This window comes from Triturus cristatus, chromosome 5_2 (assembly GCF_964204655.1).
Source record: "Triturus cristatus chromosome 5_2, aTriCri1.1, whole genome shotgun sequence".
Taxonomy (NCBI): Eukaryota; Metazoa; Chordata; class Amphibia; order Caudata; family Salamandridae; genus Triturus; species Triturus cristatus.
Window position 1 is genome coordinate 64,055,424 of NC_140588.1, and position 17,386 is coordinate 64,072,809.

Genomic DNA, 17,386 nt, shown 5'->3' on the forward strand with positions numbered 1-17,386 from the left:
ACCCATGGCCCTATTCAGCAAAAAGTTGGGGCCGCGGGACCCGTGATGCAATCTGCCGGTACAGTTCGAATTCTCTCGATGGCTCCAACAGTTAACTCCATAATTGGTGACGAACACCCACTTGGCATGTGTGGAGGCGTCCGCGAAGCATCATTCATGCCGCCGCTGCTAAAACACATGCAGTAAACTGTGCTGACATCGATATTGTGGGACTGTTGTCAATTTAGACATGCACATCTATGCTTAATGTTAGTCAACAGTGCCACCGTTCTCGTACCGTTTGCAACATGGGCAAGCCTGTAACTAGTGACTGTCTTTCTAGATTAGACATTCAGTCAGCAGGTGCGCGGACTCGCCCGAAGGTGTTGGAGCGCAGTGCATGAGCACCGTATTTATATTACATATTCAGGCACAGGGGGGGGGGTAAGAAATTCGCCCCGAATGACGTTTACCTATTCAGGCACGGGGAGATTAGTGTTATGGGGGGGGGGGGTACCTTCCCCCCCGCAATATCTAGCCGCGGCACGCACGCGACTGCTGCGGCGTAGAGGGGTCACTTCACGCCGGCTCGCGCACCCCTGTGCCCCACCTTCCCGCTTCCGGTCTGTGGGGAGGGAAAAAACTGCATTTAGCGCTATGCTCCTCCCCTGAGGCACTCGGAGGATTGCTCCTAGGACAACGGATGCAGCTCCGATCCCCCACGACTAGCCCGTACTTACACCCTAAAACGATGGGAATTGCAAATGGACGTCCGTTGTCGTTTGCTGGTCCCTCAGTTAGCCGTGTCCAACTGTAATCCGGCGAGAACGGTGCTGTAACAACAAACCATTGTGAGACAAGGAACACACATGCCCAGGAACACACATGCCCAGGAGGGGGGGGGGGATTTCTCTATTCCCCCCGCAATGTTTAGCCGTGGCACGTACACGACTGCTGCGGCGTTGAGGGGTGAATTTGCGCTGCTCGCGCACTCCTCCGCCCCACTCCTCTGCCGACCGCTACTCAGCTGCCAGGTCTAGACCTCCACCTGGATGCGCGCTCTTGACCACAATGTTTAGCCTCCCTGCTGACCGCTGCCTGATCTATACCTCCACACGCGCTCCTAATTGTTACTCTGTACAGTAAACACTCGGGGACGGGGTGACAGGCACAATATGCGCAACATTACGCAGTACGCCCCGTGGCATTTATTTACACGGGTTCGATTGGCACCATGCACCTCTACGAGTCTTTTGTCTATCAGAATCAACTCAAACCTTTTTGGGTGATTTGGCATGACTGACAGGGTTCCACTTCTCGTGATACCCATGCACGGGACCTTAAGCGTGACACCAATAGACAGGTCGTACACTGTATGGTACCTATACTGCATTACCTTTGTGGTATTGGTGGGTAGATTGACGTAGTACTGACCAATACTAATTCAGGAAGCCATGCACTAGGACAGTCGCAGCAGAGCATGGAGCCAGTTCAAACCGGCAATAAAACACATATATCACAGGCAAATTAGGGAGAGCGCGCCTAGGGTTCCCGCCTAGCTCCAACCCGTGAAGACACATAGTTCAACTCCTGCCCTTTCCTGTGACAAGCTAACAGAAGGGTTCTTATTGTGCATGTTTATATAGCGCGAACTCGACCCGAAGGTATCGCCAGGAGGGTGGGGGAAGGCTAAATAGCCTCCCCCTCACACCAGGGCCAGGAAGTGACACGCCTTGCGCGTCACTTCCGGCCAGCCCGAGGAGGGGGGCTCCGGTCGGCGTCCCCGCCCCCTCCCTGTGGGAGGGGGTGGGGAGGGGTGCCCGGTGCCCCGGGGGCACTAAGGCACCGACCGCTGATTGGCCCCCTGCGGGGGCCGTGGTCAGCGGCAGATATCGTACATCTAGTCATGAAATTGTTGGTGGTTCGCACTTTTAAAAAAATAAAAACTTTTTTTGTTTTATCTTTTATTAATCCAACTTGTTAATGTTGAAAGGCCTCTCGTCTCCAGTCTACGGCCTCAAACGGCCAGTCCCGGGGCCTTTGTTTGGAATTTGAAGCGCCGTGGCCTCTGTTTGCTTCCTGCTTGGGGCGAAGCTTCAAAGCGGGAATGTAGGGTCTCGGAGGGTTAAGCTTGAAGGGGTTCAAGACCCGACTGGCCGTGCCAGCTCGGATGCCTGCTTCAGCAGAGACCCTGTGCAATAAATGCACCAAGATCCATCACACAACATACAGTGCGCAGTGCTGCCTTAGGTCAATTCAATCGTGCAAAATGTACAGTAAAGGTGCAAATTTGCGAAAGTTTAAGCTATTAGCATTGCAAATTAAAATGCCTTCTATTTGTTTTAAAAACCATAACATAAATAAAACACATTGTAATTTGCAATCCCAATAGCTCAAATAGAAGGCATTGTCATTTACAATGCCTATAGCTCAAAACAATGTCATTGCGAGACCTACTGCATTGTAAATGCTTTTTTTTCAACTAATGTGCTAATTGGCACTTTTACAAAGTAGAACAAGCATTTGCAATGCAATAGGTCTCGCATTTACGCAAGTTTAAGCTATTGCATTGTACATGACAATGCCTTTTATTTATGTTCTGAAAACAAAAATAAAAGGCATTGTTATTTGCAATGTCAATAGCTCAAACCCGCGTAAATGCGAGACGTATTACATTGTAAATGCTTGTTCTACATTATATAGGTAGATTAAGTAGTGCTACGTTTGTAAACTTGAAAAAGTAACCCGGAATCTGCTTGCCTTATCCATCATGGCCACTCCTGGCTCCATTATGAGATCAGGCAGAGCGAGCAATGGTGCTTCCTAGAGTTTGTTTCCAATCTCACAGCTGTGTACATGACGGGGAGAGCGCCGGAAGCTGATCTGATCTCATCACGCGAGAACCGTCGGCCGGCTGCTTCTGCGCAGGACCTCAGAGGTTGGGCGGAAGTTTGGCGCCGCCATCTCCCTGGCACTGCAGTGCATGAGGGGCGGGAGAAAAGCCGTGTCTGTGCTGCGTGGTATCGGTGCACAAGCAGAGGTGAGCGAATCGCCAGGTTCTGCGTTTGAAGTTATTTGGTTTAAAGTTTGTCCAATTAATGGAGGCGTCTTTTGGTGGGCTTAAGTCAGAGTTTTTGATCTCCGGCTCACGAGCCTCGCATGCTGAGTGCCATTCCTGCCGCCTCTACCCTGGATTGTTTGGCCTCTTGAAGTTGGTACTAGGTTTCATTACGAGTGGTCGCTTGAGCCCCACCGGACGAGCCAATACGTCTTTCGCCTCTCTTATCTCTCTAGTGCTCGTTTCCCTCTGTGGTCATCTGTCGGAGATTTGGCGCATCTTGCGTGGCAGCGAGCATTTCTATCCTATATTGCGGTCTCTTTCATCCTTTTTCCGTTACTGATATGTTTAATGTTAGCATTAAACACCAGATCTTAATGTTATCAGATGCGCGCTTTCGCATATCGCGTTTGTTTTCACTATTCAGCCCTGTTATTATTGTATACTCACAGGGTTACAAATTTAGCTCAGTGGATGGTTTCTTTTCTCAATAGTCTACCTCTTGATTGTTTACAGTTCTCATTGCAGTCAAGTGGTATTATGCTGTGTGAGATGTTAAAGCTGCGTTGCTTTTTTTTATGCCCTCAGATTTTGCTTTCTGTGATGTACCGTAGCGCGTTTAACGTTCTAACTGTGCAAACATCCCAGCTTGCAAAGTGCTGTTGGCTTGAAAACCGGAATTGACGAAGATGTTCACATTCACGTTACTGCATAACAGCTAAGGCTGTCAGCGACAGTGATCATTTTATGGTAGCCCAATGGGAGAGAACGGAGTCAGCAGCTCTTGAAACTTTTAAAGTTGGGCAATGAGAAAATATGTGCTCTACTACTTAGAGTGAGTTAGCAACCCACCTTGTGGATGTATGCTTTTTTATAGTTGGTTGCTTTGTGATGCTTTTTTATTAGTTAATTTGCTCAATATTGTAAAGATTTTAAGTTACCAAACAAGCTGTTTACTAGTGACTAAGATTAATCCAAGCCTTCTACTTATCGCCTTTTCATTTTCATCACTATTTTTATTTTAAGTTTTATATAGCGCTAGCTTGACCCGTAGGTATCAGAGCGCTTTACAACATGCTGTAAAGAAAAACAGACGGAAATTGCATTACACAGTAGGCAGGCAGTAAGGAAGCAAAACCAGGGATAAAAAAAATACAGCATGGAAGGTAAGGTGGTTAACACAGTCCGGTCACCAACTATCCTTGAATGTTAAGAGAGAGGAGTAAACTCGGATATTGAAGTCTAGGTTAGTTGACGTTGGTCAGGAAAGTATTTGTTAAGAAGATGGATTTTCAGGTCCCTTTTGAAACAGGAGAAGGAGGGGTTGCATTTGAGGACTCAAGGGAGAGCATTCCACATCCTGGAAGCGTTGCCAGAGAACGATCGGTATTGTGTGGTTTTCTTTTTCAGTTTCGGAGGAATAAGGAGTGAGTTGGAGCTTCTCAGTGATCTGGATTGACCTGCTCTTATCAGTTTGTTGTTTTAGGTAGTTAGGGGCCGGAGAGTGAAGGGTTTTGTGTGTGATGCAGGCCAGTTTGTAAATACACCTCCCTTCCATGGGAAGCCAGTTGAGGGAGTTGAGAGCTGGAGTGATGTGATCAAATCTTTTTACTCCAGCTACGAGTCGAGCGGCTATGTTACTATGATTTAGGAATATAGCTGCACCTAATGATGCCCAATAGGTTGAAACCACTTTGCTGTGGCTTGTTTCCCTGAGCTCTGGCAACTTAGCCTTGTAGTTTTGTTAGATGATTCCTATTTAATCAGGGCCAAACATGATATGCATATGGCTTGTCTCGAGTGGTGCAGTGGTTTATAACGATGGACTACAGTACGACCCAGGGTAATTACCAGTGGCGGAGATTAATTCACACATTCTGCTTATCACCTTTTGATATCCCCGTCCATGATCATAGCCTGTGGGTGTATGGCAGAGGTCTTCATACTTTCTTTGCTTTGAGCCCTCTAAGCGAAATGTTTTGAAGCTGGGCCACCCATCAAAACTTTGGCAAGGATTGGGGCAGTGGGAGATACAGGGCTGAGCGCAGGGGGTAAAGTTTGAGAATTTCAGTAGTACTGTAGCTCATAGTCCACTCTAAATATGAGACTTATAAAAAACTGCAAATAGATCAAACAAAACCAGTAATTCACTCAAATATTGTTCCCCATAGTTGAAGTGTTATGAGTCCCTCGCGCTCCTGGGCCCGGATGCAACTGCACCTGCTGCACTAAAAACTGAGGCCCGAGTGGCAGGTTATCACCTCTTCTCCCATCTTACTGTCATGCCACTTTTCAAGACAAAAAGGAGCTCCTGCATTTTGTCCTCCTTTTTTCTGCGAGGGTGTCCTAATGCTTGATATGAAAATAAGTCCCAGTGCCCCCTGTTTAAAGTGAAACCGTCATAATTAGGGCTCCCGTTTATGGACATTTATTTCTATTACATGTCCATCTGTAATTATCCATTTTTATTTATATTTATCCATATTTATTTTGGGGTAAAATGAAGCTGAAACAAGTATAATTTGACATTTATTTAATTGATAAATGTACACTCGTGCTTGAATGCCTGACACGTTTCAATGATATGAACACTCGGGGATGATAAATCAATGCACTTATATGAAAACTGACACATTTTAGTGTCGACCCTGTGCATATCTTCCGCTGTTTTAAGGCTCTTTACTAAAACTATTTTCTTCTTTAAATCCCCCCCTTACCTGTCTATCCGCACAGTTGCTGGCTTGGCAGTCTTGACTGACAGTATTTAGAATCGCACAAAAACAAACCAATTTCAGGTTTTTTTCACATTTGAAAAATAAGTACAGACTGTAGGAAGCTGGCTCTGTGTATGTTGTATCACTAGGTGGTTATATCGTGCACAGAGCCCAGTGATTCCCCCCAGAAGTGTACCATGCTCAATACAAACCCCAAGTGCTCGATTTGTGGTAGTGTGGTCGAGCAGCCTGGGGTCTAACACAGATGTCTTTAAGACATTTGTTGTGCACACATTGACCAATAAGTGACGCACAACTCTAAAAGGAGATCAACACCAATTTCATAAAAAATAAGCTTTTTTTAAGATTTATTTTAAAACCAAGATCTAAGCTGAAAGGTAAGTTTTTTTTTTTTTCTTTTCTTAATAATAATAGAACTACTTTTCAGTTTCAAATGTGGACACTTAGTGCAAATTTCAGTCTGCAATGTTAACCTATGGAGGAAAACTATAATGCGGTTTTACAGGTAAGTATGAAACTTACAGTTCCAATCGACCAAGTTTTAGGTCAGCGCAAACACTGCACCACCAGCGACACAGGAGCGGCTGAGTGCAGAGGTCATATCTGGAGGTCGGGCCAAATTTTAACGAATGGAGACTGGGGGTGCTTGAAGACCCACTGCTTGCAGGTAAGTAAAGTGACTGGCTCAAGCTTCAGAATTTTAGGCAAGCACGAGGGGCACACGGCAGCACCAATCATACATCACCAGCTGCACAGGGGTGACAGGGTGCAACACGGTCAGGTGCCCAATGCAAGGGAATTATCAGCAGTTGAGATACAATTTGTGTCCATAGGTTAATGCTGTTCGAACTTGTATTTATGGTTCATTAATGCAAATGCTTTATTAGGGTGAGCATTCTTAATAAATGTAGGCTCAGAATGCACAGCTGACAGTTGTTCCAGTTAGAATATTTGTACACGCATTTGCAAAGTTTAACATTGATCTACATATAATGCTCCCAGAATGTTCTCTACTTGGATGCACATATTTGCAGAAGTTTGAAAGCAAGATTGGTGATGGTTTGCTTTCATTGTAAAATGTACATGAAAAAATGCAACTAGGAAAACAAAAATGTTATGCTAAACTACTGTCAAATTCTAGTATGTTTCTTGGAAGAATCAATTCAATTCAAATGATCTTTATTCGGATATATTCAAAAACATCCATAAAAGTACATACAAATTACATCAGACATTCTTATACACAGTCAAATAAGTGCAAATATCAATGTGCAAATAGTGCAAAGATAATTCTAGGTCTAGCATGTCAGAGAGCTCTAGAAAATGCGTCCATTAAAATACATAAAAAGTAATCCCAATGAACAGTAAAACTAATCTTAAGAAAACAACATGTTAAAAGTACATCCATTGTGCAAATATGCAATGTGCAAGTAATAAAACGGCCGGATACATTAATGGAAATTAATCTTACAAACAGTATAACTAGTAGTACACCCAATGTACAAAAATACAATGTGCTAATAAGGACAGGCTGTCTAACCAAATTCATTGAGGTAGATGGACAACCAATGTACAAAATGCAATATGTTAAGTGAGCATAATAATCAACACACTTCAAGTCATGTTCATTGAGGCGCGGGAACGGACAGCAGTTTGAAGAAAGTGATTAACTCTGTATATTACATCGTCATTACTTAGCATCCGTAAAACTCTAAAAGCCTCATTGAAATCCGTCAGGGCATTGGCTCTCAAATAAGGGATTAGCAAGTGTTTCGTATATTTTACATAAAAGCCACAGAACAATGTAAAATGCAGCAGACTTTGCTTTCCACCCTGGTTACATGGGCAAAATAAATTCCCCAAATTATGGGTGTAACCTAGTGGGACGCAGAGTAAGTTTACCACACTCCCATCCTTAAATCTAAACAGCAAACTCCGATTCCATCTGCCCAGTTTCTTGCGTAAATAACCTTGGGGCATGTTATGTGGCCTAGAGCAAGATACTTGTAGAGGTAAGTAACCAAGAACTGATGGCTTTGTGAATTCAATTTTTTCTCTGTTCGCTCGATACAAATCAAATAAGGCCTTTTTGACTGTAGTTTTATGTGAGGAATCAATTGTTTCGGGTGCTAAGAAAAGATGCCCCATTTCTACGCTTAAAAGGCTCCTTTGTACCGCGTTAAGCCAGGGAATATATTTTGCCCGCTCACTTTTTAGGCAATCTAAGATTGTCACGGGAGGCAGCTGGGTTACGCCAAATTTTTAACCAAAACAAAGCAGGTCTAGATTTTATAAAGTCCTCTATATAAGGGAGATTCAATTCTCTATGGCACACATGATGGAGCCGAAATAACTCCCCCCAGGACCTTCCTACAGAATTTATTTTCTTCTACCTGAATGTTCGTGCAGCTCGAGTATCCCCACACCTCAGCACCGTAAGTTCCTGTGGGGACGCACTGGGTTTTATAGATTTGTAAGAGTGATAGAATGACTTCAGTGTGCTTTGGTTGGCGTAAGGTAATTATAGAGTTAATGGCTTTGCCCAGTTTGTTCCTCCCTCTGGCAACGTGAGGTTGCCAAGATCCGAAATCGGAAAACAGCAGACCTAAGTAAGGGAAAGTGCTAGTGCTATTTAAAACATTATTCCCTGACATAATATGGCGGATTTTATGTTTCTTTGGCCCACAAGACATTATATAAGATTTTTTAAAATTTGTACATAGATCAAGGTCGGCCATATAGGAGACAAAGCCTGAAATTAAAATGCGGAGTGCATTAGGTGTACGGCCTAATAGTACCGCATCGTCAGCATAAAGCAATACAGGGAGGGGTTTGCCGTTGACGAGCGGGACATCGGTACTCAATTTATCCAAGGATGTGCTTAATTCATTTATATATAAAATAAAAAGCAGGGGAGCCAAGACACAACCTTGTCTAACACCCCTGCCAATTAAAATCTCACCCGAAACTTCTCCATCGTTGTTAATACGAACACAGGCTTTTAAATCACTGTGTAAATGGGCCAGGAATTGGACCAGAGGTTCATCCAAACCATATCTCAGCAAGGCTGTCCATAGGCGTGATCGGTTGACAAAATCAAAAGCAGAGCTTAGATCCATAAAACCTAGGTAAAGTGGGGATTTTTTAGCTGTAGTATATTTATCTAAAACTAAGTTTAGGTTCAAGCACTGCTCAACCGTCCCTACGTTGCTTCTGAAACCTAACTGACATGGGTTTAAGATTTTTATTTTCTTCGGCCCAAATACTAATCTTATTAAAAATGACCCTGCCCAAAATCTTCAATGTGTTATCAATTAATGATATTGGGCGATAGCTCCCAGGATCAAGTCTGTCCCCTTTTTTAAAAATAGGAACGATGGTACTATTGGACCAGGAATCGGGCAATGAGGTAGTTGATAAATTATTAAAAACATTGCACAAAAGTGGGGACCATAGGTCAGGCTCTGATTTAATTAGATCAATAGATACTCCATCAGGCCCTGGCGCTTTGTTTCCTGCGCTTTGAAGAATTGCATCCTCTACTTCCGTTATAGAAACGTGCGGAAACTTAGATGGTTGACAATTTTCAATGGGAGGAGTCGATGCCATATAAATATTTGTGAAGTGCTTCACCCATACTTCCCCTGGTATGCTACAAGTTATGGGAGTGATATTGGAGCCAAATGATTTCAGGTTCTTAACCTCGCTCCAAAACCCAGCAACATCCTTTGTTGCTGCAGTTCGTACAAGTGATTCCCAATGAGATTTTAAGAGCTCTTCGGATCGTGTTCTTAAAGTGCGTTTATAGCTAGACCTCAGAGTCCTCACCAAAGACCGATCTAGTGGGTCGGTCTTTAGGGCCGCTCTCAAATCTCTGTTTGCTCTAGAGCAGGAGTTGTCAAACCATCTAGGGTTAGTATTAGTATTAATTAGGACTGGCTTTGGTATCTCCTTCTTTATGGTCTTACACAATTCCATGAATGCTTCCACAATCGCATAGTCAGGGCAGTCGGAGGACAGGCAGGTGGGTAATAATTCGGGATGGGATTTTACAACTCGGGCTAACACCCCCTTATTGTCAATCCCCTTCCAAACCACCCTTAGCTTATCCGTCAACACGACTAGATTTTTTGCCCCTATTTCTATCCGCTTCAGCTTTTTGTAAGGAAGTTTAAGAGTGGATAGGATGGGGTGATGGTCGCTATATATACACCTAACTACTGTGGCCTCCGATAAAAGGTCAACAAGCATGGGGGTCATAAATACATAGTCAATTGTGGAAGCACTCCCATGCCCAATATAAGTAGCCGCAGGGCAGATATTCTCCCTAGTGTTTAATTTTTCCATAACGTTAATTAGATCCCTTGTGGCCAGAAGGTTGGATAATTCTTCACCTCTTTTACAGGGGGGAGTTTGACGGTGAATGTGTGCATTAAAATCAGCTCCTACACATATCCTGTCGAGTTTACCACACTTTTGTCCTTCTACAATATCGTCAATAAAATTAAACAACTTTATAAAATTCATATTGGGATGTTTTAAAATCATTGTTGTAAAAATTAATTAAACATATTCTGACACTACTAGTATAAAGCAATGCCTGGAAATTTCTATTGTGCGTTTCCAGTGGTTCAATTTTGACTTCCGCACCAATTTTGACCCATATTGATAGTCCACCACTGGGTCTACCCATAGCAGGTATAGAAGCAATTTGGTTGAAACAACTGAAACCATCAAAAAGAAGAGGGGTGGTGCACCAAGTTTCTTGAAACATCAAGATATCAATTTTAGAAACCCAGTCCCCATTTGTGACTTTAGCATTTAAACCTGCTATATTCCAGCTCAGGATTGCCAGATTGTTAGTGGAGGGTCCTGGTGTAAGAACAAAGCTATTGCCCTTGGGCACCTCATCATCATTAGCAATCATTGCAGTTGGGTCAAAGAGTGAGTCCTCTGCTGGCTCGAATGTATTAGAGTAATTCCTGATTGCTGGATCTAACGAGATGGTTGATGGTCAGTCCAAGGTGCCCAGATCAGACAGTGCACTGTACCTATTATGTAAGGGGAAGGGTGAAAAAATGGGGCTAGGTGGTATATGGTGGGGTCTGTAAAAGTAGCCCAGTGGCAGAGAGGTTATGTCAGTAGGGGGGAGAAACTCATATTAGTACTACCAAGGATAAATTTGACTGTAGAGGGATTTCTAAAATTAATGACAATACAGTCCCCATCTATATTCTTGGGTAGTGGCCCAACCCAGCTCACCCGTCGAGTAGTCAAAATTTCTCTCATAATGTTAGGTCCTACCCCTTTATGTTTAGATAGCCAGTCTATACATTTGTTGTTTAGCTGCATCCATGACTCACTCTGTCCCTCCCGTAACTGAGGTACGGCTGCCAAGATTATTACATAGGGGCAGGCGTCGGGGGGGCGGGGCAAATTGAGGACAGGCCCTGAGTGCATTGATGGCCTTGTGATAGTTGTTTGGCCCTTTTCTGATGCAGTGTTAATAGGTACCTTCCTCCCTGTAGCATGCAGGGTGGGAGCATCCTTTGGCGTATTGGTGGCTATGGTATTGGGGCATATTGGTTCTGTGACTGTAGTCAGGGTGTGCTGGGGGATTTTTGGAGTGTGGTTTCTCCCTTCATTGGCGCCTTTCGATGCGGTATCAACAATAGTAGCTTTTTTAGAGGCGTTTTGCCCTACACTGTAAGTGCCCTTATTAACAGTTTCTAAATCTTTCAAAAGCGCTCACCCCATATTAAGTCAAGACTAATAGCCCCCTTCCTCTTAACATCTTCATTCTTTATCAAGGTTTCAATGCGGTCTAATCTTTTAAAAATATTATTAAACTGTTTGATCATTTGACATTCTAGCTGTTTAAAAACGGTATCTACAATAGTTTCCATAAAATTCGCATTTGATTTCAATGCTGTAATACTTTCACTAACTGGCTCGGTCTGTGTACATGTGCAGTTTATGCCATTTCTGGGAGGAGTGATATCCAAGGGTTCTCCGGCCAATTGCGCTTCTAAAGTTGTGGCACTACTGCCCCCTATTATTTTTTGCTTCCCTCTGGTCCACATACTCTGCGGTGTAGGTTGGCCCTGGTTATACAGAGCTGGTTTCTTTTTATTAGTTAAGGATTTTGGAGGGCCTCTTTTCCTTTTTCCTCCAGCAGGTTTGGCTTTCGGGGATACATGAGGGATAGGGACGTATTCAGTAATGTCACGCTGGGACTCAAGAATAATAGTGTCGCTTTCCTCCCCAAGAGTAATAGATTGTAGGTGGGGCACATTGGACTTAGACACTGTAACAGTTGGGGATAAGGGTATAGTATGTACTGTACTTGAGTCCCGCGGCTCAGGATGTGTACGTAGGAGCTCCAATGACATCCGTCTCTCTGTGCTCGCAATTTCATTAGCAACCATGTTGAAGGCGTTATCCAGCATACTTTCCAAGGATAGCTGTGTACTCGGATGTGCCACGTCCGATCTACCACTTTGAATAGCAGAACGCTTCCCCCTGGTGGACATGTCGCTTCTCTCACCTGTCTACAGCTTAGATGGGTGGCCCGCCCGACCACTGTTGACCTCAGAGGGCCCGCCCTTTGCCCGGGCTTAGCCCGCGCGCGGTCCCGCGACGCGGGGGGCAGGTTCAATTAAGTAGCGCCTCCGGGCGCGCAAACAGCTCCGGTTCCGCTTCCGTTACGCTGGGGACCCTGGGTGTTGTGCTCCCGTCACGCGCTCCTCCCCACACAGCGGTCGCGATGGTGTGCGACGGCGGGAGAGAGACGCGGGACACAGCAGAGGACCAGGACGCCCCACGGAACACTGGCCAAGCAGGTAGGCAGCAAATTGGCAGCAGGAATCAGGCGTTTCAAAATCCAGCACTCAGGAAGAATCATTTAGTAAACCTAAACCGTGTAGACATGCTAGTATTTCCTAAAAAATATTCATAATGGAAAATCAGTGTAACCAGTTTCAATAAGATTATGGGAAACATGAAAATAAACGAGCATCTGCAAAGCCAATAGGTCGACATTGCTAGTCAGTCTTTTGGTTTTGTCAATGAAGGTCTGGTTTTGACATGGCTTTTGTAAAACTTAGTTGTGGGAGCTTCTATTGTAAAAAAAAAAAAAAAAAACATTGGCAAAAAGAAAAAATATTTTAGGGTCTCAAAAAGCACACATCACCATAGTGTTCCCTGGAACTGAACAAAAGTACTTTGTGTGCCAATGCACTCCTCGTTAAAGAGCAGATTGCAATCCTTCTCAGTTAAGTCAGTCGATGGATAGAGAGAAAGAGAAGATTAATAAAAACAAAAGGTTTTGGTGAACTCCAGATCTAATTAGGGGCCAAATTCTAAAAGAAATTTAAATGCACCCACTGTATGTCTTAACATTAGTGCAGATTTATGTATTTCATGAATTCCCAAGAATTTGCCGTGGTAGACCATGAAATTATTGTAGGAAAGTAGTATCTGCTTCTTATGCTTACCCCCACATTTTGATGACACACTGTTTTTGGCCTAGTCTGACTGGGATCCTGCTATTCAGGAACCCAGTCTAACAGCTTTTCTCCCTTAAATTGATATGCATTTACTTTTGGTACACGATGTACCCAGGGCATAGGTACCCCAGAGGCCTCCCATGGGCTGAAGCGTGTATTATGCCACCCCTGAGAGGCCATCCAAATTGACACGACAAGCCTGCTGCAGCCGACTGTGTAAGCTGGTGCTTGCACTACTTACTTAAGATATAGGTTCACTATATCTATCTAAACCACTACACTTAAATACCTATCAGTCACCCCTATGTCAGGCCTTAACAATCCTGAAGTCAGGGTGCTGGGTTTTACGTGAGAGGGTGCCCCTGAATAAGCAGAGCCCCTCTGCAGCCTTCGGAGACCAATATCTGGGATTATCTGTGATGCAGCCAGACATATATGTTTAAGTGCATTATAACCTTGCGGTAAATGCTAACTTTAAAATGGCTGCTAAGAAACATGTCGTGTTTGGTAAACACCTTGGAATCATACCTCATACCTCCAGTGGTGTGGGAGGTATGATTCCACCCTTCCGAAAAGACATATGTGGGTCACCGGTCTACCCGGTACCAGCTTTCTCGATCTGGGCAGCACAAAATGGATGCTGCCAGCCACAGACATGATTCTGCTCTCCTGCTGCCTAGCCAAGCTCGAGCGAAGGAAGGCATGACAATAGGAATCCTGTCACAGGGAGGTGTGACCACCTCCCAGACAGGGTTTAGTGTATTGGGGCTGGGTGGGTGCACTCAGTGCCAGAAAGTCTGCACTGGGGGCACATTTGGTGTCCCTGTGCATAGTCCAGCTCAAACCAGTTCTGGGAACCATTTGCCCCTTATCTGTCGTGAAACTGGACAAAGGACATGGGTGTAGCCACCCCTCTGTCCTGTCCCTCCCCTAGGAGGGTCCACAGATTCTGTCCAACCCCTTCCCATGGGTATAAAGTGGGTTACCTGACTACATGACTTTAGATTTTAGCTGGACAAGATTCTGCTAAGAAGAAACCAAGTACTTCAACTGCCTGCACAACGCTGACCGGTTTGCTTCTCCCGAGCTCCTGAGTACTCTGAAGGTTTCAGCAACTCAGGAGGTGGGTTCCCTGATGTCGATTTGCCACAACGATTCTGAGACCAGTATCCCTCATGGGGACGGTGCAACCCGAACTCCTGTGCACCCTAACATTTGCGGTTGCATATGCTTAGTGACTATGCCCGAGCTTGTGCATTGGACTCTGTGTAGTCCTGACCCCGAGCAGTATTTGCACCAAAGATTTCCGGCCTCCACTCCACGAGTGTCCTGTGGACTGGTGCTTTGCAAACTTGCTTGAGGTCTCCTCGCGATCCTGGTCTGTTGGCCTGTGGGTCCTGGCGAGGGTCACCTTGTTTGTTCTTGGGCTTACCTGGTTGCTCCAGACGTTCCCTGACTCTCCATTGCTTGTAGTCCCCTGGACCTTGCTGATCCGCATTGTAACCTGTTTCCTCTGACCGCTTGGGTTGCACTTGCCAAGGCTTGTTGGTGCTCCAGTCGGACATCGACCCCCTCAGCACTCGACATCCTTCGTGGGACAGCTCACCTCTGGACTCTGGTAGTCTTCGATGTCTCCTGGTCCCCGTGGCTGCAGAGTCAAGCAACCCTTCTTCACTCCTGAAGCACTTGACATCGGTGGGCATTCGACTACTGAGCCCCTGGTCTCCTGAAGTGACCCAGACTCTGTCCCTTCTGCTATCAGGTTCTTCTCACCTCGAATCCAGGCTTGGATTCCACCGGACATTCTTCGCCCCCCTGGCAGCAGGACTTCTTTGCAGCTCTCCATTGAAAACAACCAAGGTTTACGACACCACTTGACCCTTATGCACCCGGCTCCTCTGGGATAGGTAACACGGGTAGTTCGGTACTCACTGGTGGGTTGGCCTTAGAACCTCCTAAGTTCCAAAGGGTTTGTTCGAAGTCCTCTTAGAAGTGTCCTTAACTTGTAATTTTCCAACTGCGACTTTTCCATAGAGTTGTACGGAGCACGCGCCTGCGTTTTCTCACTGCACCCGTCCTCTGTGGTGGTTCCTTCGGGTCTTGGCGATTCTACGTGCTCTAGGCACTGTCTACTTATGTCGTCGTTGTTATACCATTTTTGTTTTGTATCTGGTTCCGTCTCCCCCCGGAGCCCCCTGTGTATTTTGCTATTTACGAATGTTTTATTGATTCAGTATTGTGTGCTTTGTGTCCTAGTCTCGTATAGACTAGTAGAGTGTTATATTAATAAATACAGATTTTTATATCAACACTGTGTGGTTCTCCTTTCATTTAGGAGGTGATATTCTGGTAAAACAAGCTGCTTTACATTCCTTCAAGATTAAGCCTGAAGGCTGCTCTCCATAGCTACCACTAGGATAGCTTTCAATAATGTTATCTTTGGCCTGATACATCATAAGGGTCTTATCTGCAGAAAGGTGGCCAAGTAAGTAAATTGCTAGTATTCAAGCCGTACTATAGTATTAGCCCTGGCATAATCATAGAGACTGTTATCAGAGCTCCTATATAATGAGATTGCTGCCTTAATTTGTGGCCGCACTACACGGCCCCAAAGAGACTAGTAGATTTTTTTCACAGGACAAATAGATTAACAAAGCTACCTGTCCCATTGACCAGTAGATATTTTATTAAATTCCACAACTGTTTGACCTCTGGTTTCTCTTATCAGAGCAGGTCGCAGTTAGGGGGGGGTCTCTGGATTCACACTGCAGACGCTGGATTCCAGGAGGGGTCAGCCACTGCTGGACTTGGATTCTGGATCGCTGCGGAACCCTTTTCTTGACTGGTGGACCACCTGGACTCTGTATGAAGGTGTCGGCGCAGAGTGGTTGGAGTCCTTTGTCTTGGTTTCTTGTGAACAGGTCTGCTGACTTTGGGAGTTATGGTCAAGGGCAGGCAGTCCTCGGGTGCTGGAGGTCGCTGGCTGCAGGACAAGTGTTTTCTTCGCAGGGTCTTTGAAGCTTCAGACAGGCTGATAGGGCTGGGGTCAAGTCATTAGTCATCTTCAGTCTTCACTGCGAGGCGTCGTCTTTGTCCTCTTTCTTCTTAGGTTGGCAGGAACTAGCTTCATGGTCTGGGGGAGCTACCTAAAATAATAGATTTAAGGGTGTAACAGGGGAGTTCTAGGTAGGGACCAATGGGTTCCTGACCTGGGGTGTCGACACCCACTATTATACTACCGTCCTGATGAAGGGTGGCACAGCCCTAGCTGGATAAGTCCCACCATCTTCAAGATGGTGGTCACTGAAAAGTGTGCTTTACTTCGCTTCCTGCACTTTAAAGGCGAGTTGGTGAAGGAGGCCACGCCTCCTATACTTACTAAGTTTTCCCACTGGTTTTCCCGCCTAAAGTGGAGGTTTAAAACAGTGTGAGAAAGTGGCTCTGTATATACTCAGGGGTGTGGAATTTAATAAAATATCTACTTGTCCATGGGGCAGGTTGCTTCATAAAATTACTTGTCCTGTAACAAAATCAACTTGTCCCTTTTTTATGCCCTGTAATGTGGCGACAAATTACGGCAGCAATCACATTAAGCAAGAGTTCTGATAAAGCCTCTCTAATTATGCTAGGGTTTGAATACTAGCAATTCCCTTATGTTGCTACGTTTCTGCAGGTCTACATACTGGAGCTGAAGGTAGTGGTAAGCAATAGTTCAAGGGTTGGAATGCCCTTTTGAGTCTGTGCAAACCTACTAATTTGCATGTTTTAAGGGTTTTCACCAACTCTTTTTTAATCTTTTCCCATACTGAAAAAGGTTGGAAATTTACTCTTGGCAGTGGCAGACGTAAAACTTCTTCAGGGTTGGGAAAAAAGTGGTTGGAGGAAAAGTGAACTCGAAACATTCAGATTTTCACATGAGCAAATCTACACAAGCATATTTGCTCATGCTAAAATGCAGTTCACAAATATTACAGTACTATTTCTTGGCCTACTTCTGTAAATTCTTGTGAATTCATGTAGACTGTATATATGGACTCAATGCATCTCTCTCTCTCTCCCCCTCTCTCTCTCTCTCCCCCTCTCTCTCTCTCTCTCCCCCTCTCTCT

At 44.9% G+C, this 17,386-nt stretch overlaps 1 protein-coding gene across 3 annotated transcripts in view; it reads left to right on the forward strand.

The window, feature by feature from the left end:
* Positions 1–17,386, forward strand: part of LOC146822665 (uncharacterized) — a 550,662-nt gene that overhangs the window by 145,798 nt on the left and 387,478 nt on the right. The window contains exon 1 of one of the 3 annotated variants that reach the window (XM_085606857.1): positions 2,883–3,019. The exons of the other annotated variants lie outside the window; for them this stretch is intronic. The gene's annotated coding sequence lies outside the window, so the exon portion shown is untranslated. Of the gene's footprint in view, positions 1–2,882; positions 3,020–17,386 lie in introns of those variants that run through there. 3 annotated transcript variants of the gene reach the window in all.